Here is a 27,074-nt window from a genome sequence, read left to right on the forward strand (position 1 = left end):
TTGCCATACAGTTTTAGCAAAGTACTTCACTTTGTAAATTTCATTTTTCAGATCAGTTAGATTTGGTTCAAAAAGTGACCTTTGATTTCCATATGCTCTTCTTCCTTATAAAGGGCCTGACTCTGCTCTGACTGCAGTTAACGGAAAACCTTTCTCTGACTTAGGACTGAACTCAAAAATGCTGCAGAATCACTGCATTCCAAAACATTACAGATTCACTGGATGTTCATCACAACTTCAAAAGCCATTGGTTAGGTGATGCAGAATGGGCAAAACATGATGCCAATGGAGGCCACCTCTCTCCACTGAAAAACAGCCTATAATCAGCAATCCCCATGTCATGGTGTCCTCCTTGCTCTCTCACAGATTTCTGCAACCTTGTGATACAGGAATTGCCCAGAATCCACATGTTGGCAACCCTGGCTGTATACATATTTATTTTTCCTCAGCAGTCAAAGTACCTGCATTGTTACTTCCAAACCTTGACCCTATGTCTCTTTGCAAATGCCACATTAATTGGTCCTGAGGTCAGGAAGTAGCCACTTGCCCTTCCCTCCCTCCCCAGGGCTAGTAAAATACAGATTTTTTCCTCAAACAATCACTTCAAGGTTTACTTACTACCCATCCTCTTTGCCCACCTTCTCTGCAGCTGCAACCCCTCATCCTGTCCCACTGTAGCTCACGAAAGCTTATGCTCCAATAAATTTGTTAGTCTCTAAGGTGCCACAAGTACTCCTTTCCTCATCCCCCTATGTCTCTAGTTCTTCCCCCACTGATATAACAAATATTTGGATTAGACCAAGTGGTGACTATTCTGCTGTGTTCACTGTAAATCTTCCCATAAAATAAAAACGTATTCTATTATAACGGAGACAACTTGTGGCAAGCAACATGAGTTATTACATCTTTATTTCACAGGTGTACAAAGATTTGGATTGGACACATCAGTGTCAAGGTGTTCACCAGAGTAACAGCATTGACATATTCCTTCCTATTGCCTAGGAAAACAAAGTGGCTGCATAGAAACCTTCTCATGGTTTCAGGCCCCGTGAGAAATTAGAGGCCCTGGTACATCATATTCAGTGGGGTCCCACCCCCTCCCATTTCACTTTATTTATACAGATGTTACAGATGTTTTGGGGCCGACTGAGTTCGGGGCTCAGTATAATTGACACTCATTCACCCCCAGTTCGCCCTACATGTTTTTTTCTTTATTGGTGCATGCATATTGTAATCCTTCCGGACTATACATCTTCACAAGTGAAGAAGTGAACTTGTTCTTAAATACAATGGTCAATTTGAGTCCCCCAAAGATTTAGTGGGGGCTGTGCACTTCCTTGGCAGGGTGAGTCTGACCTGCATGAAATCAATAGTTTGAGCTGTAGCTCTGTGCAAAACTAGTCCCGTAGAAACTTTTTGAAAAATGGGCTATTTTTTTTTCAGGGTTATATCTCTGCAACCCCTATCTCGAATGACTCTCTCCCTCCCACACTTTGGGTCAGTAATCCTACCCTGAACTCCCCAAACACAAAATTTCAAAGGAATCTGACTAAACATGTTGATTTTAGAGGCCTTAAAAAGGTCGACCTTTACACAGAAATTGTGACACAACCATAACGCACCACAGTAATAACAGAGACAGTCCCTAACCCAAAGAGCTCACAACCTAAATGAATTTGTGGCTGTGGCCAGGAGTTTGAGCATGAGTTGGGGGGCACTGGTAGAGTTGTAGGATGCAGGGGGATTGGGCTGCACTGGCAGAACTGGGGAGTGTCATGCCTCCCTCATCTTTGTCCCACCCTTTCTCCCCTCCCCTACCACTTATCCCCATTTATCCCACTCTCCATAACCTCCTTCCCCTCGCTGCAGCCCCAAGCCCCTTTTCCCCCCTACTCCCTCACTCCACCCCGAGAACTCTCCTGGGAAGCATTCATATGTTCCCCTCTTCCCCACAGCTTACATGGCCCCCAAATTGCCATCCACAACTCAGAAATTGTAGCAACCTCCAGTCATTCAGTCCAAAACTCCTTTTGTTTAAGGTGGGGCTTGTCATTCACTTATCCTTCGTTACACAAATTGAAGGGTGAGTTCACAGCCATCAACCTCAACAAGGTCTGTGACATCCAGGCTTGATTATTATAACTTGTATCTAGAACCACAGGTGCTGGCTTCCTCTGGGCCCCAGGGGTGCTCACCCCGTGCACCACCCCAGATCCTGCCCCCACCCGACCTCTTCCCCCCAAGTCCTCACCCCGCCCCATCTCTTCCTGTTCCCGCTCCACCACTGTCCTGCCTCTTCCCACCCAGTTCCACCCCCCTACCCCATCCCTGCTCCTCCTCCTTTCTCCCAGTGCCTCCTACACACTGCAGAACAGCTGTTCATGGCAGGCTGGAGGCGCTGGAAGGGAGGGGGAGGAGTTGATTAATGGGGCTGCTGGTGGACGGGAGGTGCTGGGGGGCATATGGGAGCTGGCAGCCAGAGGGTGCTAAGAACCCACTAATTCTTTTCTGTGGATGCTCCAGGGCTGGAGCACCCACAGAGGTGCCTAATGTCTAGAAATGAAGCCATTGCCTTGATAGAGCTGAAGATGCTACTAAAAAACAGTGCATCGTCTACACAGGTCACAGCGAATGCATCTCTGCATTGGCTGTCCCTTCAATAGAGAGAGTCCAAATGAAAATCTCTGACTGGATATTCAAAGCCCTCCTCAGGATTGGGCCTCGCTACTTGAGAGATATTCCTCCCCCCATGGCTGCGACAGCTACATTCCATTGGAACAATGAAAGTGTTGACCTCCGAGGAAAGGATGTTGAGTGTGAAAGTCAGAACGTTCACAGGGCTGAATGTACACTATGGAATTCACTTTTGCAAGAAATAAGGATGATCTTGGAACTAACTACATTCAGAACGATATACATAACCTATTCCTGTGATTTAGCTTTCCTTCAATAAGTTACACATAAAAACTAAACTACTCAAGCTATTTCTCCTACAGGCAGGAGAGCTAGAGAGATTATTATTGTTATTTCTATTTTTATATACTTGGGAGGCACCCAGATGCTATGGTGAAGAGAACCATATAAGTACCTAAAAGAGAGAGCTGAAAGGGTAGATTAAAGTGGATATAGAATTTACATGCCAAGTTTAACACTCAGCAAGCCAGGAGCCATTTTTAAAATGGTCAGAAAGGAATATTGATCAATTTTCCTGTCACAGGTTGCTCTACTTACCGCTGGATGGCACTGCCTCTTGGCGGTTCTGGGAATTAGCTTGGTCAGGCCAACACTCCTTCCAGTGGTTACACCCCATCAGTTTCTCCTCTGTAGCCCCACTCTCGCGAGCTTCAACTGTCCTCTTCAATGGCTATCCTCCAAGAATTTATCTAATTATTTTATGAAGCCAGTTGTTCTTATGGCCTTCACAATATCCCCTGGCAACAAGTTCCACAGTTTGATCGCGTGTTATGTGGAGAAATACTTCCATCTATTTGTTTTAAATCTGCAGCCTATTAATTTCATTGGGTGACCCTTGGTTCTTGCATTATGTGAAGAGGTAAATAACAATTCCTTATTCCCTTTCTCCACACGATTCATGATTTTATAGACCTCTATGCTAACTCTCACCAGTTCGTGCCTTTTCTAAACTGAACAGTCCCAGTCTTTTTAATCTCTTCTGATATGGAAGCTGTTCCATACCCCTCATCATTTTTATTGTCCTCTCTGTACCTTTTCCAATTCTGAGATATCTTTTTTGAGATGTGGCAACCAGAACCGCATGCAGTATTTAAGGGTTGGGAGTACCATGGATTTATATACTGGCATTATGACATTTTCTATTTTATTATCTATCCCTAGCCTAATGCTTCCTAACAGTCTGTTAGCTTTAACTGCTGCTGCCCATGGAGCAGATGTTTTCAGAGAACTGTCCATTATGACATCTTGGTTCTTCACTGACTTCCGACCCAAAGAGACTCCTGGAAATACCTGAGGAACAAAGACTGAACTGGGGGAAGTGCTGGACCCAGGCTAAAGGGATTTTTAGCCTGTGAATGGAACACCTGATTCCAAGCTGTAAAGCAAGTACAGCTTGCCCCTTAATCTGCAGCCTGCTTGTATCATCAATTAGGGTGAGAATTTGCTATTCATATCCGATCTATGTTGTATATTAAACTTAGTTTGTGTCATTTATTTGCTAGGTAATATGCTTTGATCTGTTTGCTATCCCTTATCACTTAAAATCTATCTTTTGTAGTCAATACATTTTGTTTTACTTTGTCTAAACCAGTGTGTGGGAATCATAACTTGGGGCAGAAAGCTATTGTGCATTCCTCTCCACACTGAGGAGGGAGCAAATTTCATGAGCTTGCACTGCATCGTTCCCCATGCAGAGCAAGACGGTATAATTTTGGGTTTACACTCCAGAAGGGGGTATGTGGCTGAGTAGCTAGCAAGTTTCCTAGCTGGAGCCTGCCCATGCAGGGCTGATCACAGCATCTGCATATAACTGCAGCTGGGTGTGTCCCTTCCTGTATGTGTGCTGGTGAAAGTGTAGGCTGGTCACATCAGTACAGTGTAAAGGGAGACCAGGCAGGTGGGTCAGGGCTCCATTGTACCAGAGTTCCAAGTGGCACCCCACGGGGAACCCATCACAGAGCCCCTGGGTATGAGAGTCTCTTGGGCTTTCTTTGCTCATGGAAATAAATAATTCTGGTTCTCCAGGATGTAAGAGACTGCAAATATACATAAAGGGCTTCCTACCAGTTCACAGAGTGTGCAAATATTTTAAATTTTTGTTTTTATTAACTTCAATTCAGAAATTTAAATCTTGTTTAACAGCTCTTTCTGCCTGAGTCATTCCTATAAAAGTAAGAGATTCCTATTCCACAGAAAAGTGGTGCTACTCTAGTAGAATGTCTGCAGGGAAATGATTTGTAATTGTCTTTATAAAGTTCACTTTTCTTCTAGAGTCTCCTGTCCCTTGCACTGGGGAGGTTTACCACCCTCAACATTTGTTAGCTATGGATGAGTCAATGATTAAGGAAAATATCAGCTAGCTGTTTTTGAATCATGAAGCGTATCAATGCTATTAAGTTTGGATGAAGTTTTATGCACTTCAATCTGGGCCCATGCTCCTTCTCAGCCTTGAGAGAGAAGGAAAAGCTGACAAAACAGATTTAATCCTTCTTATTCTCTTGCATTTGCAAAAGCCATAAAAAGGCCTGTCGCATCAGAGAGGGGGAGAGTATGGTATGCTGGGAAGGTATAAAAGAGGATTCAGGACACCTGGCTTTGGAAAGTCACTTAATCTCTCTGTGCCTTAATTTGTCATCTGTATAATGGGGATAATACTTCTCTACCTCCCAGGGCTGTTGTAAGGATAAATTCATTAATGTCTCTGAAGTGCTCAGTTACTATAGTGAGTAATGCCGTAGAAAAGCCTGTAAGTAAATCTCTATCGACACTTGGCACCCATTTTTGATTTACAGTAATTCCAAGCAAGAACATATGTAGTTTATTTGAGGTGCCTGACAATTAACCAAAAAATAGGATTTTGGAAATCTAAAATTGGGGGATTAGAATATTCCAAAGCATTTTCATATGGAGGTAATATACACAAGGCAAGAGACCAACTCATTAGCATCCTTATTACTATGGACAGAGATAACACATCATCACAGAAAGAGAGACCGAAGATCTAATCACCTTCTGGTCCAAGTCATTCACTCACACAGAAAAACTTGTGGGAGAGGAAGAGTTCTGTTGTAACTCCAAACATTAAATTCTTGGGCCTGACTCTGATCTCATGTATATCATTATGAATTAAAAGTAACTCCAGTGAAATCAATGGAGTTACACCCTTATGAAAATGGTGTAAGTGATGTTATAAGCAAGTCCTCAAATTTTCTGAGCCAATCTTGCTTCAATAGGGAAGACTTTTTTCTGCATGAAGAAAGAATGGGACATGGTTGGCAAACCCTGAAGAGCTCAAGAATCTGTGGGCAAAGACTGCAGGGACTTCCTCTACTTGCTGTCAAATTTTGCTTTTTGCCTTTCCTTCCCTCTCCTCTCTAGTAGCTTGGCTTATTCAGGGACCATACTGCCATTGGCCTTCTCCCTCACAGCTGCACATTTCTCTCCCTCTGCAAAGGCAGAAGATGGTTTTTCCCAGACAGCTCTCAGGTCATCTGCATATAACAATATGTCTTGTAAGGAACAGGGGCTGCCACAAGCACATTACACCTGTCCTCTGCTCTTTATGCTGGCTTCCCATGGAATATAAAATCAAGTTCAAGGTCTTGGTACACTCTCTAGGCCCAGAACACCTACAAATTTGATTAAAACTCTGAGATTAGGAATGTGGCTGATAATTTCATCCCTTAGGCACAATGCAGCTATTCACAGGCAGGGTAAAGCTTGTCTATGGAGACGGAGCTCTTGGGGGCTAATCCCAGAAGGAATAAACTCCCACAGGAACTCAGGCTCTCAATCCTCTCCACCTTCCATTCACAGCACAAGATGTGCAACTTTGACTTTGCTGATATAAGACACACAACATAGTGTACATATAATTAAATAACAAGCACCACACCGCACACACACTTTTACCCCTGGGAAGAGGATGAGAAAGAGATGAACCATACATGACAGATGTTAATGCACTATTCGAATGTGCTTATGTACTCCAGTGATGAGGATGGTGTAAGAACCTGCATAGAATAAAATAGCCCCTTCTGCACTGAACAGTAAATGGAGAACTGTTTGGCCCCTCTAGATGGTGTGCCCTTGGCACACCAACATTTGACAGCATCGTGGCTACACAGTAGGCTTTAGTTCCTTCCAGGTAATAGGAGCAACAGTGCTTATATTTGGCGTGCAGAGCCCCATAGTTTAGAGAGAGATTTTCAAAGACACGGTGCTTGACTGACTTACGTGCCTTTGAGAATCTCCACCTAAATTCTACCCTTATTGCTCATTCCTGATGTTCAGGTGTGGTATTTTCACCAAGTTAGTCCTTGGCAAGACCACCTTTCCATGTAACTTTCTCAAAGTCACCAGATATGAGCAGTATTTCAACAATACACTGCTAGAGCCCTGTAGCCTTAAAAAAACAACCTGTCCTGCAGGGAGAGAGGGAGAGCCTTTTATTCTTGGAACTAAGGTGTTACTAGGATTCACCTGCCGGACAAGTATAATTTCATGGCTCCAGGATAATAGATTTTCCAAGGAAACCTTTCAGATAACCACATTATAGCACATCATGCATCTTCATCTGCAACTAGGAGTAACCTCACCAAAATAAAACCAAACTAACCCATCTCCACACACAAACTGGGAAGAGAAACCAAGTAACTTCGTGTTGGCATACTGCACCCAGTCATCATCCCCCTGAAAATTAAAATCTCCCCACTTTTTAGCCAATGTAAAGAGCCTATATGACCAATTAATCAGCTGTAAAAAGTATTTGATATTACACTTCATACTTATGAAGAGAGGGTTTCTCCCATCTTCTAAATATAAGATTTACTGACTATGATTTGGTATAATGCATAAGAATATTCCCATTTGGTACCAATGAGGTTAAAGTTACTGACAGAAGCTTTTACTTTAAGAATGTATGCCAGCACTAGCTTATAAAAATATTTACTCATGCTAACACTATTCTCACATGCACGCACACAAGTGTGCCTGCATTATGTCCCCAGATAACAGGCATGTTTAGAAATCCAACTAACACACAAATTATGGCATCAGGTTCTTCACATTATAGAAAAAGAGCTGTCAGGAATTCTATTATAATCCAAGATTTTGGGGAGAAAAAAATCCTTTGTGCTGAAATGTTTTAAGGCTTCAAACTGAAAAAGTAATGTTTGTCTTACAGATTAAGTCTGAAAGTAAAAACCCAGTTTGAGTTCAGATGCACAAAAATAGCTGTTTATGCCCACCCCAAACCAAAACAACTTGTGCTTTTATAACTCAGAGATACACGTTTTCAATGTGTTGTTTTGATTTAGTCTTCAGTAACAGGATGCAAGTGTGACTGAGCCACTGGGGTTACTCTGACCCTTGTGTAATTAAGTTTGACATCCTCACAGCAGGGGCGACATCCTAAGACACTATGCTTCAAGAAAGGAGACTTTAAAGAAGGGGAGGATGTTAGAAACAGCCTGAAGGAAAAAAGTTAAAAGATTAAAAGCCACAGAATCAGCATTAGTCATAGTCATCACAGTCTCAGAAGGAAACCAAAGGTGAGAAGGTAAAGCAGTATGGTTAAATGGCAAGGTACAATAATTTATTCAGACAAAAAACAAAAATAAACAAACAAAAAAACCACCCCACCACGGTAATGCAGCCAAGCCCAAGTGAGCCTAGTAGGAACTTAAGCATGAGCAAGTATGATGCGGAAAATATAGAGGGCCCAATCCTGCAGTCCCTACTAACACAAAACTTCTATCTAATTTTGAATGCAGGGTTGGGTCCTAAGACAGCTAGAAGGACATTTGATGATGTCAAAGATATAGACAAATGATAAATCTTTAAATACGTCGGTAATTTTGGGCAAGTTAATGAGACCACTACAGTGCTAAGTGGACAATAAAAGAGGACGAAGAACCAAATTCTGCCACTTTTATCCATGTATAAATGGGGATACTCACATAGTAAATTAGTACTCCCTCTGAATAAAAGTGGTAGAATCTGGCCCCAAATTGTTTGTAGCAGACTTCATTGTCCAGAGTGATGGCAAATACTTATGCTGCCAGAATTGTACAACTCAGTACAGGTTTAATAGTGTTTGTCTGCAAGGAAACAATGCAACTTTTAACACTCTGAGTGAGAAATTAATTTAATTAGTTTATTATTAGGTTTACAAATATCAGGTTCTCATTTCTGTGTATTTCAAAGATGTATGTTACCGGTAATAAAGATGAAGCCCAATCAGAGAGAAAGTTACCAAAAATAGAGATGATGGAACAAGCTGAGAAATTAAATAGATTGCCATTGTACTTTATGTTGTGTGGGGCCTCAAGCACCTTCTACTTTAAAAATTAAATATTCTTCAATTGTAATGAATCACCAGGACCAGCTGGTATCCTTCAAAGGAGATCTGAAAGTTGTGAAGAATGGAGCAGCTGCACTACTAACAAATACTTGTAGTCTGCCATTCTAATACAATATATCTTATATCATTTCAACATTTATGGGTCAGAACCTGCTTCACCTGATAAGGGAGGCAGAATCTGGACTTTAACATATAATAGATCATTAAAACATCTACAGCAAAGGTTGGAAGCTGACAATAATACTTAGCATTTAGGTAGCACTTTATATACGGTATTCAAAGCACATAAAAATGGCCACACTCAGTCAGACTAATGGTCCATCTAGCTCAGTATCCTGTCTTCTGACAGTGATCGGTGCCAGATGCTTCAGAGGGAATGAACAGAAGAGGGCAATTTATGGGGCAGTTGATCCATCTGCTGTCAGATAGTTCAAGCTTCTGGCCGTCAGAAATATAGGGACATCCAGAGCATGGGGTGGTATCCCTGACCATTTTGGCTAATAGCCACTGATGGATCTATCCTCCATGAATTCATCTAATTCTTTTTTTGAACCCAGTTATACTTTTGGCCTTCACAACATCCCCTGGCAACAAGCTCCACAGGTTGACTGTGTGAAGAAGTATTTCCTTGCATTTGTTTTAAACCTGCTGCCTATTCATTTCATTGGGTGATTCAATTATGCGACGGGGTAAATAACCCTTCCTTTTTCACTTTAATCAGACCATTCAAGAATCTGTAGATCTCTCTCCTATTACCCCTCAGTCATCTGTTTTCTAAGCTGACCAGTCAAAGCCTTTTTAATCTTTCCTCATATGGCAGCCGTTCTATACCCCTAATAATTTTTGTTGCCCTTTTCTGTAGCTTTTCTAATCTAATCTATCTTTTTTCAGATGGGGCTATCAGAACTGCACACACTATTCAAGGTGTGGGCTTACCATGAATTTAGAAAGTGGTGTTATGATGATTTCTGTCTTATTATCTATCTCCTTTCTAATGGTTCCTAACATTCTGTTAACTCTCTGAACTGCGGCTGCACATTGAGCAGATGTTTTCAGAGGACTATCCAGGGTGACTCTAAGCACAGTACAGACATTAACAAATGTCATTAGGAATCTGAAGGTGGAAGACAATTTGGGTGAAAGTGATCATGAAATGATGGATTTCATGATCCTAAAGGAAAGGAAGGAGTAAAAGCAGCGGACTAAGGACAACAGATTTTAAAAAAAAACCTGACTTTAACAAACTCAGAGAACTGGTAAATAAGGTCCCATTGGAAGAAGTACCTTTAAAGATAGGTACTATCTTTAAATGGGGGAAAAAAAAGAGGACCCAGGGAATTATAGACCAGTCAGCCTAACCAGTGATACCTGGAAAGATACCAGAACAAATTATTAAACAATCAATTTGTAAGCACATGGAGGATAATGAACAATAGTCAGGTTGGTTTGACATGATTTGTTCTTGAGAAATCAATGCTATTTTCCATCTGTGACCGGGTTACTGGCTTAGTGGATGGGGGAAGCAGTAGTTGTGATATGCTTTGATTATAGTTAGGCTTTTGATACAGTTGTGCATTGCATTCTCATAAGCAAACTAGGGTGCATGCACAACTGGTTGAAAGACCATACTCAAAGTCGTTATCAGTGGCTCACTGTGACACTGGGAGGGCATATTTAGTGGGGCCCCACAACAGTCAGTTCTGGGTCCAGTACTTTTCAATATTTTCATAAATGACTTGTGTAATGGAGTGGAGAGTATGCTTATAAAAATTGCAGATGACACCAAACTGGCCAACTGGGAGGTTTTGTAATAATTTTGAAGGACAGAATTAGAATTCAAACTTCCTTAACAAATTGGAGAACAGGTCTAATTCAACAAATTGAAATTCAATAAAGACAAATGCAAAGTGGTTCATTTAGGAAGGAAAACTCAGATCCACAACTACAAAATGGGGAATAATTGGCTCAGTAGTAGTACTGCTGAAAAGGATCTAGGGGTTTGGGTAGATCACAAAATGAATATGAGGCAGTAATGTGATGCAATTGCAAAAAAGGCTAACTTAAGAATATAAGAACAGCTATACTGGGTCAGACCAAAGGTCCATCTAGTCCAGTATCCTGTCTTCCAACAGCGGCCAATGCCAGGTGCCCCAGAGGGAATGAACAGAACAGGTAATCATCTAGTGTTCCATCCCATTGCCCATTCCCAACTTCTGGCAAACAGAGGCTAGGGACACCATCCCTGCCCATCCTGGCTAATAGCCATTGATGGACCTATCCTCCATGACCTTATCTAGTCCTTTTTTGAACCCTGTTCTTGTCTTGGCTTTACAACATCCTCTGGCAAAAACTGATTGTATGTTGTGTGAAAAAAATGCTTCCTTTTGTTTGTTTTAAACCTGCTGCCTATTAATTTCATTTGGTGACCTCTAGTTCTTGTGTTATGAGAAGAAGTAAATAACACTTCCTTATTTATTTTCTCCACACCTGTCATGATTTTCTAGACCTCAATCATATCCCCCCTTAGTCATCTCTTTTCCAAGCTGAAAAGTCCCAGTCTTATTAATCGCTCCTCCTATGGAAGCCATTCCATGCCTCTAATAATTTTTGTTGCCCTTTTATGAACCTTTTCCAATTCCGATATATCTTTGAGGTGGGAAGACCACATGTGCATGCAGTATTCAAGATGTGGGCATATAACTGGTTTATACAGAGGCAAAATGATTTTTCTGTCTTATTATCTATTCCTTTCTTAATGATTTACAACATTCTGTTCACTTTTTTGACTGCCACTGCACATTGAGTTAATGTTTTCAGAATACTATCCACAATGATTCCAAGATCTCTTTCTTGAGTGGTACCAGTTAATTTAGACTCCATCATTTTATATGTATAGTTGGGATTTTTTTTCCAATGTGCATCATTTTGCATTTATCAACATTGAATTTCATCTGTCATTTTGTTGCCCCATCACCCAGTTATGAGAGATCTTTTTGTAGCTCTTTGCAGTCTGCCTTGGACTAAATATCTTGAGTAGTTTTGTATCATCTGCAAACTTTGCCACCTCACTGTTTATCCCTTTTTCCAGATCATTTATGAATATGTTGAATAGTACTGGTCCCAGTACCGACCCCTGGGGGACACCACTATTTACCTCTCTCCATTCTGAAAACTGACCATTTATTCCTACCCTTTATTTCCTATCTTTTAACCAATTACCAATCCATGAGAGGACCTTCCCTCTTATCCCATGACAGCTTACTTTGCTTAAGAGCCTTTGGTGAGGGACCTTGTCAAAGGCTTTCTGAAAATCTTAAGTACACTATATCCACTGGATCCTCCTTGTCCACATGCTTGTTGACCCCTCTCAAAGAATTCTAGTAGATTGGTGAGGCACGATTTCCCTTTACAAAAACCATGTTGACTCTTCCCCAACAAATTATGTTCATCTATGTGTCTGACAATTTTGTTCTTTACTATAATTTTGACCAGTTTGCTGGAGTACTGAAGTCAGGCTACCAGCCTGTAGTTGCTGGGATCACCTCTGGAGCCCTTTTAAAATATTGACGTCACATTAGCTATCCTGTAGTCATTTGGTACAGAAGCAGATTTAAATGATAGGTTACGGACTACAGTTAGTAGTTCTTCAATTTCTCAACTGAGTTCCTTCAGAACTCTTGGGTGAATACCATCTGGTCCTAGTGACTTATTACTGTTTAGTTTATCAATTTGTTCCAAAACGTCCTCTAATGACACCTCAATCTGGGACAGTTCCTCAGATTTGTCACCTAAAGAGAATGGCTCAAGTTTGGGAATCTCCCTCACATCCTCAGCCGTGAAGACTGATGCAAAGAATTCATCTAGTTTCTCCACAATGGCTTTATCATCCTTGAGAGCTCCTTTAGCATCTCGATCATCCAGTGGCCCCAATGGTTACTTAGCAGGCTTCCTGCTTCTGATCTACTTAAAATGTTTTTTGCTATTGCTTTTTGAGTCTTTGGCTAGCTGTTCTTCAAATTCTTTTTTGGCCTTCCTAATTATATTTTTATACTTCATTTGCCAGAGTTTATGCTCCTTTATATTTTCCTCACAAGGATTTAACTTCCACTTTTTAAAGGGTGCCTTTTTGCCTCTCACTGCTTCTTTTATTTTGTGCCTCTCACTGCTTATCATTCTGGGGTGTATTAACAGGAATGGTGCATGTAAGACATGGAAGCTAATTTTTCTTCTCTACTCAGCACTGATGAGGCCTCAGGTGGAGTGTTGTGTCCAGTTCTGGGTGCCACACTTTAGGACATATGTGGGCATATTGGAGAGAGTCCAGAGGAAAGCAACAAACATGAGAAAAGGTTTAGAAATCCTGGCCTGTGAGGGAAGGTTAAAAAAACTGGGCATGTTTAGTCTTTTCTCAAGGAGCATAAGCTCTGGCTTTAAAAAAAAAGTTCTCTTATAAGATGCTTTTAAGAAAATGGTAACTGGGTTAGAGATTAATCTTGTTGTGATGCTACACCACATATTCTTCATAGAAATATTGTTATGATATGAATATGGCATAGCTAAGGTGTATTTTATGCAAGTTGGGTCATGTAAGGTATCATTTGGAAAGGTTATGTTTTACTGAATATGATTATCCTATTTGTATACATGTATGACTTCTGTATCTGAAGTTAGGAATATTGACTATGTAACAATTACAACTGTGGTTACACCTGGGAAATGCCCACCAGACAGTATGCAGTTGGCCTGGATGAACCATTTGGAAAGACATGGGGTCTTTGAAGATGTTGCTCTCTCATTTTCCTGGAATCCCTTCCTGTGGAAGTTACAAATAAACCTTGTCTGATGGTGGGTTTAACACTGCAAGGTCATGTGATAATGTCACCTGGTACGGAGTACCACCTTGGACACTGCTGGTATTTTTCCACTGGAAAAAAAGGATTCCCGCCTTATGTAAATCCTATTTAAGGGCTGGGAAGTGAGTCAATCAGGGCTCTTCTCCCTTGCCTCCCCGTCCAACAAGGAAGACTGTTGAAAGCACCTGAAGAGACAAAGGAACTAAGCTGGGGAAAGGCAAGGGCTGAGTCCAGGCTGAGACGGGCTCTAGCCTGTGAAGAGAAATAACTGGAACTCTGAGCTGCAGAAACTCTGCAACCTGCCTAAAACAACATTTAAGGTGAGAAATTACTATTTGTAACCTGTTTCTTTAGTGTATTATGCTTGTTTGTGTGTTTTGTTTTATTTGCTCTGTAATCTGCTTTGTTCTGTTTGCTGTGCCTTATAATCACTTACAATTTACCTTTTGTAATTAATAAACTTTTTATACCAAAACTCAGTTTGTGCAATTCATAACTGGAGGGGGGGACGGCGGCAAAGAGCTGTGCATATCTCCCTCCACCTTGAGGGGGTGGGTGATATTTAGGCGCTTACACTATATAGATCTCTATACAGCGCAAGACAATATAATTTTGGGTTTACATTCCAGAGGGTGTGTGCACAGGAGAGCAGGGCATTCCTCTAGCTGAGCCCTCCCACAGAGAGTTAATCACAGACTCTGTGTGATTCTACAGCTGGGTGTGTGTGCGCGTGCGTGCGCGAAAGGGACTTGACAGCCTATCACAGCTGCACAGAGTAAGGGAAACCCAGGCTGGTAGGACAGGTGGGCTCAGTGGGACCCCAGCACATCTGGTGGCACCCCGAAAAGGGGGCCCAACCTGTCACACTTGTCATGGGTTAAAAACTGATTAAGACAAAGAAAGCAAAGAATAGGAGTAAATGACATGGAAAGATGTTAATAGTGTGGAGGTGTACCTCTGTGCAGGGCAAGAATAGCACTTCTAAAACACCTGTTGATACCCACTCAGTGCATGCAGCTAAATGGAGCAGGAGCATGGGTATAGAAAATGCAGTGTATTCAGTAGGGGAGAGGAACCAGGGGCTGTTGGAGGTTGCTGCTGCTAGGGAGAGGTGGGTAGCAGAGTCTCTCTCTCTCTCTCTCTCTCTCTCTCTCCCATTCCAGGACCTCGTAGAGGCACTTGCCTCTCTGTTTTCAGCTCCTCTCATGCTTACATTAAACAACATTGAGAGAGAACATTGAACAGAGACAGCTGACCAACCCTCAACCCTTCAGGTACCTGGAGCATAGGTAGGGGGATGGTGGGGCAGAGGGAAAGGAATCCTCCCAGGAGAAAAATGATAGGGAGAAAAGGAGGAGACAGAAGTGGAAGAGTAATGGGGAGATAAATTCAAAGACAGAGTGAAAGAGAAAGGGGAACTTCAGGGATGTGTGAAGAAAAGGTTGTTAGCTCCTATGAAGGTAGATTGCATGGTATGTATGTTATTTAGGCAACAATGTTCAGGGTGATTGCTCATCTTTTGTGCCAAGTACTTCAAGCAGACAAGCTTGCCAGGAGAGAGCAATACTAGAAAGAGGGCCAGCTGGAGGATATTGCCAAGAGAAAGAACATTTTCTATTGAAGTCAGACAAAATGTTTTTTACTTGCACAAGCCTGCCAAGATGAAAAGAAAGTTGCAAAAGTTTCCAGGAATGTTTCCCCAGCATTACATAGTCTGTCTGAGGTAGAAATGCTGATGCACAATACTCCATTCAGTATACACCTGTATGTTTTGGGCAAGGTTAGAGTGGAGTGAGAAATCTGTTCTATTTGGGGTCTTCTACTGCACCTATCAAGTGGTGTCTAAGCACTGTGGTGTCATTAGCCAGTAATCTTTCAGCAAGTGGGAAATGTGTATGTTCTGAGAAGTAAGGAGCAGGGCAATAGAGGTACCCACCCTTGCTTTTCTACCAGGGAGTCTCCCTCAGGGGACTCTATCATCAGACACTTGGTAATATCCATGATTTCTGTGGCCTTGTATCTAACACAGCTATTTCCTAAAAGGCACCAGGGAGAGCATCTTCCCTTCACGTGCCGCCTTGTCACCCTACATCTTGGGGTGCTTGACTTTAGCACGGTTCTTCAGATATTGCCAGTGCTGCCTTCTGCTGCTGTTTGATTTTTCTCTCCCCCACTCATGCCACTAACTGATGCCTTGTTTTATTGAGGTGAGGTTGCCTTCAGTTGTTACCCCTTTTCTACCCCTACAGGAGATGTGCTACTGAATAATGATACCAGATAAACACCACAAATGATAACCAAGCATGCTAGCCAATATTTTTACACAGTTGATGCATGTCGTATCTGGATAGTTGTGCTATCTTGCAGATACCAAATGGAATGAAGATTGCAAGAGGTAATTAGGAGAGTAAATCTGTAATAGTTTGAGGAGGTAGCACAACAGTGAATAGAAAGATCACACCTTGTTGATCATCCTGTTTTCCACTTTTAGTTATGATTCAGTTGAAAGCCCAAAGTCATTTTAGCCTGGTCCATCATTTATCTAAAAGATAAGTCTGTAAATGATTAGACTAACCATTTAGTTTCATAGACATTTTTGTTGCGAGCAATCACAGTTGCTATGATTTATAGTAAAAACAACCTCCCAAGACTGCTGGCTAAAAAAGATCCAAAACAAAGTACCAGGAACTATATATTTTATGGTGTCTAAAGTATTCTTATTATTCACTGAGTTCCCCAAAGTGTTCAAAATAATGCAGATTCTTCTTAGTGTGAAGACATGGGCTAAGCACCTTTACCAAATACTAGTTTTTGCCAAAATATATTTTGCAAAGTATAAAAGTTAGAAGCAGCAGAATAATAGGGATTAGTTAGAGCAGGGGTTCTCAAACTGGGGGTTGGGATCCCTCAGGGGGTCACGAGGTGATTACATGGGGGGGGTCACGAACTGTCAGCCTCCACTCCAAACCCCACTTTGCACCCAACATTTATAATGGTGTTAAATATATTTAAAAAGTGTTTTTTAATTTATAAGGGGGGGGTCACACTCAGAGGTTTTCTATGTGAAAGAGGCCACCAGTCCAAAAGTTTGAGAACCACTGAGTTAGAAAAAGTTGATCAATATTTCAGATCAGGTACCTACAAAGAAGGGAAAGAAGCATGAACATTTGTATGTATCTCTGTCTACTTTTAACTTTTCTTTAGAAGCTCTGATTTGCTACTGAGTATTTGACTGAAGAGTGCACAACTGTACTGGATGAGAAAGTATGGTGTGAGATACTTTTACACTCATGCTTCTTTAGGCAGTGGTGTTTTCAGAGGGCCTGCTCTGTAAGTGGTACACATAAATGGAAATTATATTGGGGGAGGTAAATCTGTTGATGTCATTTAAACTGGAAGAAAATGTGTCTAACAAAAGCTTGCCCTGATCCGATACCTTGCTCTACACCTTGTAGAGTGTGGAATTATGTTAAAGTCCTAAGTGGGAACAGGAGATTAAAATTATGCCACATTTAGTAACTTTGCTATATGCCTGCAGCTCCTACTGTGTTCTGTAGGAGTTCTGCATATGAAACCACAGACAGGAATTGATCCTTTGTGAAGTTCACCAGGGAAGAGAAGGAGATGGAATTGTTAGGCACATAGCGGTGTGCCTAAAATTCAGAAAGCACTGTAGGTTTTACATAACAGCTCAGATGCTGTAAAATGTGAAGAATTATAGTCAAGAGAGCAGTTACTTACTCTCCTGGTACTGCTTGGCATCTCGTTGGGGCCATACTGGGAGGTGGTTGCAGTCTGAGCACTGCAGGAGAATACTGATCATTATAGAGGAGCTTTGGGCTGGCAAGGAACTCGGCTGCTTTTTTTCCACATGTGAAAAAGATGTTCCAGAAATGTCCTGAAGAAAATGGAAGGTTAGTTAGTACTTGAATGCATGACTGTGAATGTTTGGTCTAGTATCCATACATGGGGCTCTCCTTTCTCACTAGTGAGGGTTGTTTAATTGGTACTCTGTTTGTGACTGGAGCTTGTAATTTATATAACTTTTTTGAAACAATGACATTCCCATATTTGTGCAGTTAATGTGACCCATGGTACAGAAGCACAGGGGATTGCCAGAGAGATTGGTAATACTGAAATAAGAGATTGGATTTTTAAATATTTATTCCATTACAACATATGGTACTTAAAATGATACAGTACAGAAACTTATGCAGTGGGCCCAAATAAATGCAGTGCTTTCCCACCATCTGAAATGAAATTGTCATGAATGTAAAGCATCATTGTACTCTGAATATTAACACTTTCTGAACAGTTTCTGCTCTAGAGAGCAGCTCCCTTTATATATTCACGATATCTGCTTAATATACTGAGTAAAATAAATATTTCCTACCTCTTACACAATAGCTCTGGAGATCCCATACAGCACCAGGAGACTGAAATGGAATAGATTCTGGCTGATGTATTATCATCAGAATTGTTAATTAAATTCAGATTAAGGAGACTCTAGTGGTATTAATCCATGAGACAGAAAAAAAATCCATTTAATTTTCAGATCCCAGGCTGAGTTTGGATGGCTGGCAGCCTTCAAAACTAGCTTTTAACTGAACAGATTTTATCTGGAAGTTATTGAGAAGCAATAAATATGAAACACCATTATGCCAATTTCAGTCAGTTCTCATAGTAGATCAGCAGTTTAAAAGAACAGGTTATCTAGCCAAAGAAGAGTTTCATATATCAGTTATGCTGTAGACTTCAAGGGAGGGAAAATCACCTTTGTGTGTGCAAATACAGTCCAATATTTCAACAGTGTAATTAAAGTGTAAATAGGACTCTACTTCCACAATCTGTCTCTCTGCCTCTTTCTTTTACACACTTACAATAGTGACAAAAAGGAAGCCACCAGGCAGACATTATTATTAGTTCGCAGATAAAATGTAGAACTGAACTTCTTTTTTGTCTTACATTGGGAGATTAATTAACAATTTCTAGAGTGGTGATGTAACCTGACAAGACAGCAGGCTCCGCCTTTCTGCAATGTTGTGGTACTAACACCTCTGGCTGTCATTATTGCCATAGAAACGGATAGCTTCCCATTACCATGGGTTGGTATGGCATGTGCAAATTGCAAAGTACTGTTGCCTGGCTAGAAGATAGGACATGTCACCCCCCTGAGAACAATGGGCCTGATTCTCCTTTCCCCTTCTCTGGTGTAAATCAGGAATTAACTTAGTTTCAGTCAACAAAATGCACAAGTGTAACTAAGAGAACTGTGCCCACTATTTTCAAATCTCAAGATGAACATTGTTCCCCCTACAACAAGCAGTGACGGGGCAGATTAGCTTCTCACTCTTGACAATACTCTTAGCAAATACATCAGGAAGTACTCAAGGGCGTATTCCTGACTTAACATTGCTGTGAGAATGTGGTTCAGGGTTTGTAGAGATGAAAAGTACACAACAAATGCTCAGTCCCTGCTGGAGAATTATACCAGTAAAGCACAAACTGGTCTAAACTCCACCCTTCCAACCCTCAGTTTAATTATTGTTTAATATTTAGACATTTTGTGGTGTTTTACAATATTATGATGGCAATAAAACAAAAAGGATCACCCGAATCAAGAGATTGAAAGGTTTGTCTAATCATAAAATGCTGCTGCCAGAGCACTTTAACATCACCACATTAATTACCTGCTTTAGGCCATATTCAGCCCCTCTTATTCAGGCAGATCCTATTGACTTTAATTCTAATCTACTGTAGCGTTGTTGTGTTCATACAACTATGTTAAAGGGAGTGGTGATTTCCCATCAAGAATATAAGAACAAAACCTCTCCAAATTCAGTGCTTCCAGCAAGTACAAGTGACAGGTTCAGCGAGTTTATTTACTGAACTTCCCCACATTATGGCACTTGGTTTTTAAAATACACTATTGTTACACTCCAGTACCTGTGGAAATTCAAAATGAATTGTAAAGTGTTGTGGCCTGAAACCTGCCATTCATTCCAATTGACTCTATTCATTTCAGAAGAGTTGCATAGGTGTAACAAAGGACATAATTTGACTCTGCAAGTTGATTACTTGTAAATACTGGGAACCAATTGGTGATTTATCCAGTTGCTTTGCTGGCACCAATGGGTTTGCTCAGATCGTGAGATATTCCAGGATGCATATCTCTGTAAATAACATATCATAGAATTTTACAAGCATTGTAGCTCATACACTTAACGGCTGCAGTCACTTAAATATTAAATGTTAAAATATGGAAACGTCCTGTTGTATTTTTTTTCACCTTCAGAAAAAATTGAATGAAATTTGGTTATGCAGGTAGAAATTTACAGACTCTAGACCAAACCAATATCTGATACTAGATAGCGAAAGCTGCATTTCCAACCCTTTTGAATGTTCAGTCTGGATTTGTAATAGAAGCAAATAGAAGAGATTTCACCATTGGCATCTCTGGTGCCTTTAATGGAATTACACCAGGACTCCCTTTGGTCCGTTATGAATAGCTGGAATAATCTCCTGAGTCAGAGGGGTCACTGCTCTAAATTCCATCACTTTTGGTAAGTGGCATCTTTACTCTGTCTTGGAACCGTTGACAAGAAATTAGAGAGCATCCGCATGACATGGCTGCGCGTTTGCAAGCTGGACCTATCTGGCTAGCCGCAAAATAAAGATAAATGTGTGGCATGGTTTCAACAAATTGGCCTTGATGCAACTGTACTATCTTCATGCTGGGGTTGCTGGTGGATGATTGCATTTTGGCAAGGGAAAAGGGATTCCACTTCCAACTTTATACAAACAAAGTATACATTTATCATAAACCTATGCAACAGATCGGAAACCGTGGATACATTTTTTCATTAGGCAACTGGACATTTTTTTTCCTGTGAAAATAAGAGGACATTAAAATACTCTGAACCAGTACTCCCCTGATGAGCATGAGACAAAAACACCTTTCATTGGAAAATGCAGTGCTCAACAAATGCGCATTAACTCCCGCAAATAGGCCGTACCCGGATTGTCCTGCACTTCTGTCCCATCAATTCACTTTAAAAAGCAACGGAACCGAGCCACAGTGCCAGGTCTCAGCCGTGTTAGTTAGTCTGTATTCGCAAAAAGAAAAGGAGGACTCGTGGCACCTGAGCGACTAACGCTCTAATACATTTGTTAGTCTCTCAGGGGCCACAAGCAAGCCCCACTGCAGAAGCGTTTTGAGGGCTCTCAGAAAAGCAAAGGCAAAAAAAGCCTGAAAACTTCTCACTTCTGGCTCGAAAGCAGCCCCCGCAGTGCTCGAGCGGCAGAGGAGCCCAAGAGCCACTTACCTGACCCCGGTGGGGGGAGAGGGCAGGGAAACCCCAAGGGCGGTTACTACCTCAATCACCGGCCCACTTGGAGTTCCGGCCCCCTCCTCGCTGCTGCTGAAGTCCCCGCAGCCCAGGCGCCCTCGATACAGCCTGTGCACCAAGCCCCGGCTGAAAAAACTTACGAGGCAGCAGGAACTTGCAGGCCGGCGCGCACCCGGCGCGCTGAGCGGGCGGTGCAATGGCCACGCCGGGAGGTCCCGCTGTCGGGAGCTGGGCAGCATCTAGCCGGGCGAGCCGCTCAGCCCGGGCCGAGCCAGGCTCCTCCGGGCCGTCCCCGCTCCGCGAGCCGCAGCCCGCCGCCGGCCCGCGCGCCCGCTCGCCCCCTGGGTGATTGGCCGCGGCTGTCACGCGCCTGTGCCCCTTCGCGGCTCGGACCCCCAAGATTTATAGCAAGAGGCGTTGCTGCGCAGCCGGGTCCCGCTAGTCTCTCACTCCCCCCGGTTCCTCTCCCTCCCGGGAGACTCCCTGTGACCTCTGCCCCTCCCACGCATGAGTGGAGCCGAGAGACTCCCCCTAATTCGTCAGCCCCCTTCCTCTCCTCCGGTTGCTGCCGCTTGACTCCCCCCCCGCCGGGTGCACTTTGCATCCAGAGTCGGGCAAGGCTGCGTTGTCTGCCTCTTCCCACCGGGGCTCCTCCGCCGCGGCACGCGGCGCTGGACGGGTCTTTCTACCTTTTAATGACACGCCTGGAGCTGGGACCTTTGCGATCCTCCTCCAGAACCTGGCCCAGTGGGCGGGGATCCGAGGGGACTGAGCGAGCTGCAACTTCGCTCCGCGTTGCCTGGGCGGCTTCGGGTCCGATCTTCCCCTTTCGGTTGTTCAGCTGTTTGCCGGCCACTGGCGTGCGTTGGAAGGGGAAGGCACACATGCGGTTGTGGTGAGCACGGAGTAAAATAAAGGCGACCTTGCACATGGGCTTGCTGCTTCCCTGCCATTAGTACAGAAGAGCGCACTGTCGTGTATTTCACACCCTAAAACAGCGGCCAATAGACAGGGTGCCCGGCAGCCCGAGGGAAAAAGTTATTTTAGAGGGAGGGCCAACTCCACATAAATGCGGATAGCATAGTTTGTGTGGGGCTAATACGTGCGTGGTGTGTGTGTGGAAGGCGGGGGGGGGGGAGGGGGAAGCGGGGGTTGGTTCATTCTCTACGGTGCATGCTGCAAGAAGAGGCCTATACATTTCCAGTTTGCATAGAGCTTCAAAAGCCCAGTGATAGGCATCAACAAAGCCATGTGGTAAAAGATTAACAGTGATCTGAAAATTAATAATGTACGATAAATCAGTCAAACTTTACTGCTTGCAGTGGAATACCCAAACAAACGAAGGTGAAAGAAGGGGACAGGGAAGCAGTCACTTTTCATCAGGTTGGAAAATATGCCCTCTGGGCACACACTGAAGGTCAGTGCCCGACAATGAATTTTTATTTATCTTACGTCTGATCTCAGTTAGCTTGAAATAGAGAAAGTTCACAAGGAGGCTATTTAAGCCCCTTATGATGTTGCTGGATCAGCACAGAATTTTTTAGATATGCTACTGGGAATGTGTTTAAGTGCCACCTGTCCATCGTTAAATACACCGTTCCTTCTGTGAAGGGTGGTAGGTGCTAGTATGATGCCATACTGCGAAAAAGGCTGATCTCTAAATGTCTGTTGTCCAGGGTGAATTGTCCACTAAAGAGGATGACCTTGCTACACAGGATAGTAAAACTCAGAGTGTTAGTGTATTTTCATGGTGTCTAGAAGTGGTTGGAACCATGGAAATACATTACTATGCCATACCACAAAAGAAAATAAAAACAAATGAGGAAAAATTCCAATTTTATACTAATGCTGACATTAGCTGGAATAACAGATGTTCTTCAGCATCTGCATATGTGTATTCAATAGGGATTTGTCTGGCTACAGGTCTTTTTAAACATCTGTTAGCTAAACCAGAGATTCAAATGAGAAATATAGAACGCGGAAGCATGACATGGACTTAAATTCTTTTAAGGAGTGTCTTATTGCGCTTAGCAACGAATGAAATACCTGGAGACACAAATATATCTGTGGACATAATGTTGTCCTAATATTGTTCAAGTTATGTAAAGAAAAAGTATCTTTCCACCAGAATAATACTGTGAAATTTCTAAAGGAGAGAAGCTTCTCTGTGCATGAGTAAATGACTAATGTATAACAATATCACACCACATTTAAAAGCTCCATAGTTCTGTGATTAGCAATTTAGGCACAATTTTCCTTTATTTTAAAATCCCATGTGTTCAGTAACTCACTAGAGTGCTTATCCAAAGTGCATTCTGAGGTTGCAGTAATTGTGGAATGTGTTATATGTCAGCAAAATGGGAGGCATGTCACACAGGCTTTTTTGACAATGATAGAGCAATTTGCCTTTGCCATGTGTTAAACTAACAGTGTTGTAGCAAGCCCACGTGACTTTGCACAGTCCAAAAGCCATGTGTCCCAGACAGGGTACATCTGGCTGAAATTGCCTGCCCCTCAAAGAAATGTAAGGCTGGAAGGAGAAGTCATCTAGTCCTCCCTGTACTGAGGGAGGAACAAGCAAACCTAGACCGTTACCAACAGTTGTTTGTCCAACTTGTTCTTAAAAACCTCCAGTGATGGGAATTCCACAACCTCCTTTGGAAGCCTATTCCAGAGCTTAACTATCCTTATAAATAGAAAGTTATTTCTAATATCTAATCTAAATCTCCCTTGTAGCAGGTTAGGGCCATTACTTCTAGTACTAGTACTTCAGTGGACATGGAGAACAATTGATCACAGTCCCCTTTATAACAGCCCATAACATATTTGAAGGCTGTTATCAGGTCCCACCTTAGCCATCTTTTCTCAAGACTAAACATGCCAATTTTTTTAACCTTTTCTCAGAGGTCAGGCTTGCTAAACCTTTATAATGTTTGTTGCTCTCCTCTGGATTCTCTCCAGTTGTCCACATTTTTTCCTAATGTCTGGCACCTAGACACAGTACTCCAGTTAAGGCCCCACTAGTGCCAAGTAGAGTGACAATTACGACAAAATCCTGTGTCTTACGCAAGCCATTCCTTTTAACACACCCTAGAATGATATTAGTCTATTTTGCATCACACTGTTGACTCATATTCAATTTGTGATCCACCATAACTCACAGATCCTTTTCAGCAGTACTACTACCTAGCCAGTTATTCCCCATTTTGTAGTTGTGAATTTGAGTTTTCCTTCCTAAATGAACTACTTTGCACTTGTCTTTATTGAATTTCATCTTGTGGACTTAGTCCAGTTCTTCAATTTGTCAAGGTCATTTTGAATTCTAATCCTATATTCCAACGTGCTTGCCACCCTCCCAGCTTGGTGTCATCTGCAGTTTTTCTAAGCATACTCTCCACTCCTTTACCGAGCTGTTTATTAAAATATTGAATAGTACTGGACTAAATATTCCCTCCCAGTTAACCATCAATAACTACTCTTTGAGTTTTCTTTCAACCAGTTGTGCACCCACCTAACAGTAATTTCATCTAAACCACATTTCCCTAGTTTTGTTTATGAGAATGTCATGTGGAACTGTATCAAAAGCCTTACTAAAATCAAGATATATCACAACTAGTGCTTCCTTCCTATTCATTAGGTCGGTAACCCTGTCAAAGAAGAAAAATAGGTTGGTTTGGCAGGATTAGTTCTTGGCAAATCTATGCTGGTTATTGCTTGTTATCCTATTATCCTCCTGGTGTTTATACATTGTTTAATAATTTGTTCCAGTATTTTTCCAGCTATCACAGTTAGGCTGATTGGTCTATAATTCCCCAGGTCCTCTTTGTTCCCCCTTTTAAATATAGGTACTATGATTGCCCTCTTCCAGTCCTCTGGGATCTCACTCATCCTCCTGTGTACTGTGACTGACTGATATTCCCCGCTGGACAAAGCTAATGAAAACAACTTTGAATTATCTCATTGCCTTCATGATCAAGTTGTATTGAGTGGGCCCAAATGAGGGAAATCCATTTCCATTGCATTTTAGATAAATTCATGCAAGGAGCCTTGTAACTATATAGAAAAACATTTCTTAGGCAACCAAAAGACCCCAAACCCCCTCCACAGAACGGAAAAGTGAACAAGCCTATATTCTGAGCATAGAAAAGATCACACAGGCTGCCTGGAAATCTTTTAAAAATCATTGGGGCTTCAAGATACAATCTTTTCTTAACTAATCACTCACATTAGACTACAAGATATGCACCTACCCAGGGGATCTAAACATATGGGGTATATCTTGCATTCAGTGCCCCCTGTGATGGGGTATATCAGGCATTCAGTGCCCCTTGCTAGAAGCCCCACTGCCTTGGTATACCCACCTTAAAAAGATGCCCAGCTGGAAGGAAAGAGTAGTGAATTCAGATCTCTAGGGGTTATCTAGAGAGGCACCCCACAATCAGTGACTGGCAGAACCAGTGAGAGTTGATCCTCCAGCATCTAGAAGGGCTAGAGGCAAATTAGAGCTGAGCAGAGATGAGATCTGGCTGCTTCTACTGTGGGACAGCTCTGGGTGAAGCCGAGACAGGGAAGGAAGGCGCTCCGTGCCCTAACCCAAGTAACCTGGCCCAGTCAGGGCTGAGCCTTGACAACATTGTCTGTGGGTCTTTATGAAGGACTAGCATTTATATTTTGGACTTTAATGCTCCAATGGCTATTTTGAGTTAAGATTTAATTTGTTTTCAGTTAACCCTGGAAGGAAACTGGACTGAGACCTGATCTGGCCAGAGGGCTAAACCATGGAGGTGATAGACCATTTCAGAACCAGGACACAAGGGGGTGCTAGAGACAAAGATGCAAAGCCATGTGCTGACATGAGGGGGCCCTGTTGGTGAGTGCACCCTATAACAGATCCCACCCCGGTTCTTTTCCTTTCCTACTTTTTACTTTTCCCTCTCTTGTTCTTCTTCTCTCATGACCAAAACCAATAGCCTGCCCAAATTTCAACTACACAGGCAGGAATCCCTTTCCCAGAAGCTGTCAGTGCTGACTCAGGATTGAAGTGTGCTGCCCCCTGCCACATGGTGAGAAAGTCACAGGTTTAGTCTATACAGAAATTCTATTGGTATAAATTATATTTTATTAGCAGTTTAACTAAGCAAGCTGTGTTGTGCTCAGAGTTTCCAAGACAGGGAATACAATACAACATGGAGGCTAGCAGTTTTCTGGCATTTTATAGCACTAGCATCAAATTCCTGTGTTTTTTTCTTTAAGTCCCGTGTGTTACGGATTTGAAATTTAATAATGATACAAGATGTTGAATAATCAGGCTCCATTGGAATTTACTTGTCAGTGATTATTAGTCAAAGATCAATACAGAAAGAAAGGTTATGCATATCAAGTCAGTGAGGAGAAGTGACTTTCCAGCTTGATTCATTCCCAACTAACACCCAGGAACTCTCCCTCCAATATATCATGCATGTTTACAGCAAAAGAAACAAAGAAAATGACCCATTGACCCATGGAGGTCTTTTCATGGTATCTGGTTTACCTAACTGATAACTGAAAGACACCTGTAATAAAGTCATTATGACAAAAACATCTGTGAGAAGTTCCTGCTAAGCTCAAAGTATCTCCCAATAGGTCATTATCAATCACAGAAAACATCTTCCCCTTCTCAGTCACATGTAGGCCCTTTCTGACCATGTGGGCACACATCTTAAGGATCAGAAAGGCGACATCCAATGTATCACTGATAACAAGCTAAGGTTCAGTTTATTGATAAAACACTAGGTTCAGCTAAAGTTCAGTTTAAATTAGGGCTGTCAATTAATC

At 42.1% G+C, this 27,074-nt stretch overlaps 1 protein-coding gene across 3 annotated transcripts in view; it reads right to left on the reverse strand.

The window, feature by feature from the left end:
• AGTR1 (angiotensin II receptor type 1) overlaps positions 1 to 22,240 on the reverse strand; it is a 49,794-nt gene extending 27,554 nt beyond the window's left edge. The window contains exon 1 of one of the 3 annotated variants that reach the window (XM_038417340.2): positions 21,401 to 22,240. The gene's annotated coding sequence lies outside the window, so the exon portion shown is untranslated. The other 2 variants (XM_043492463.1, XM_038417335.2) reach the window with 2 other exon arrangements.
• Positions 22,241 to 27,074: the final 4,834 nt, after the last annotated feature.

The sequence above is a fragment of the Dermochelys coriacea genome, chromosome 9 (genome assembly GCF_009764565.3).
Source record: "Dermochelys coriacea isolate rDerCor1 chromosome 9, rDerCor1.pri.v4, whole genome shotgun sequence".
Taxonomy (NCBI): domain Eukaryota; kingdom Metazoa; phylum Chordata; order Testudines; family Dermochelyidae; genus Dermochelys; species Dermochelys coriacea.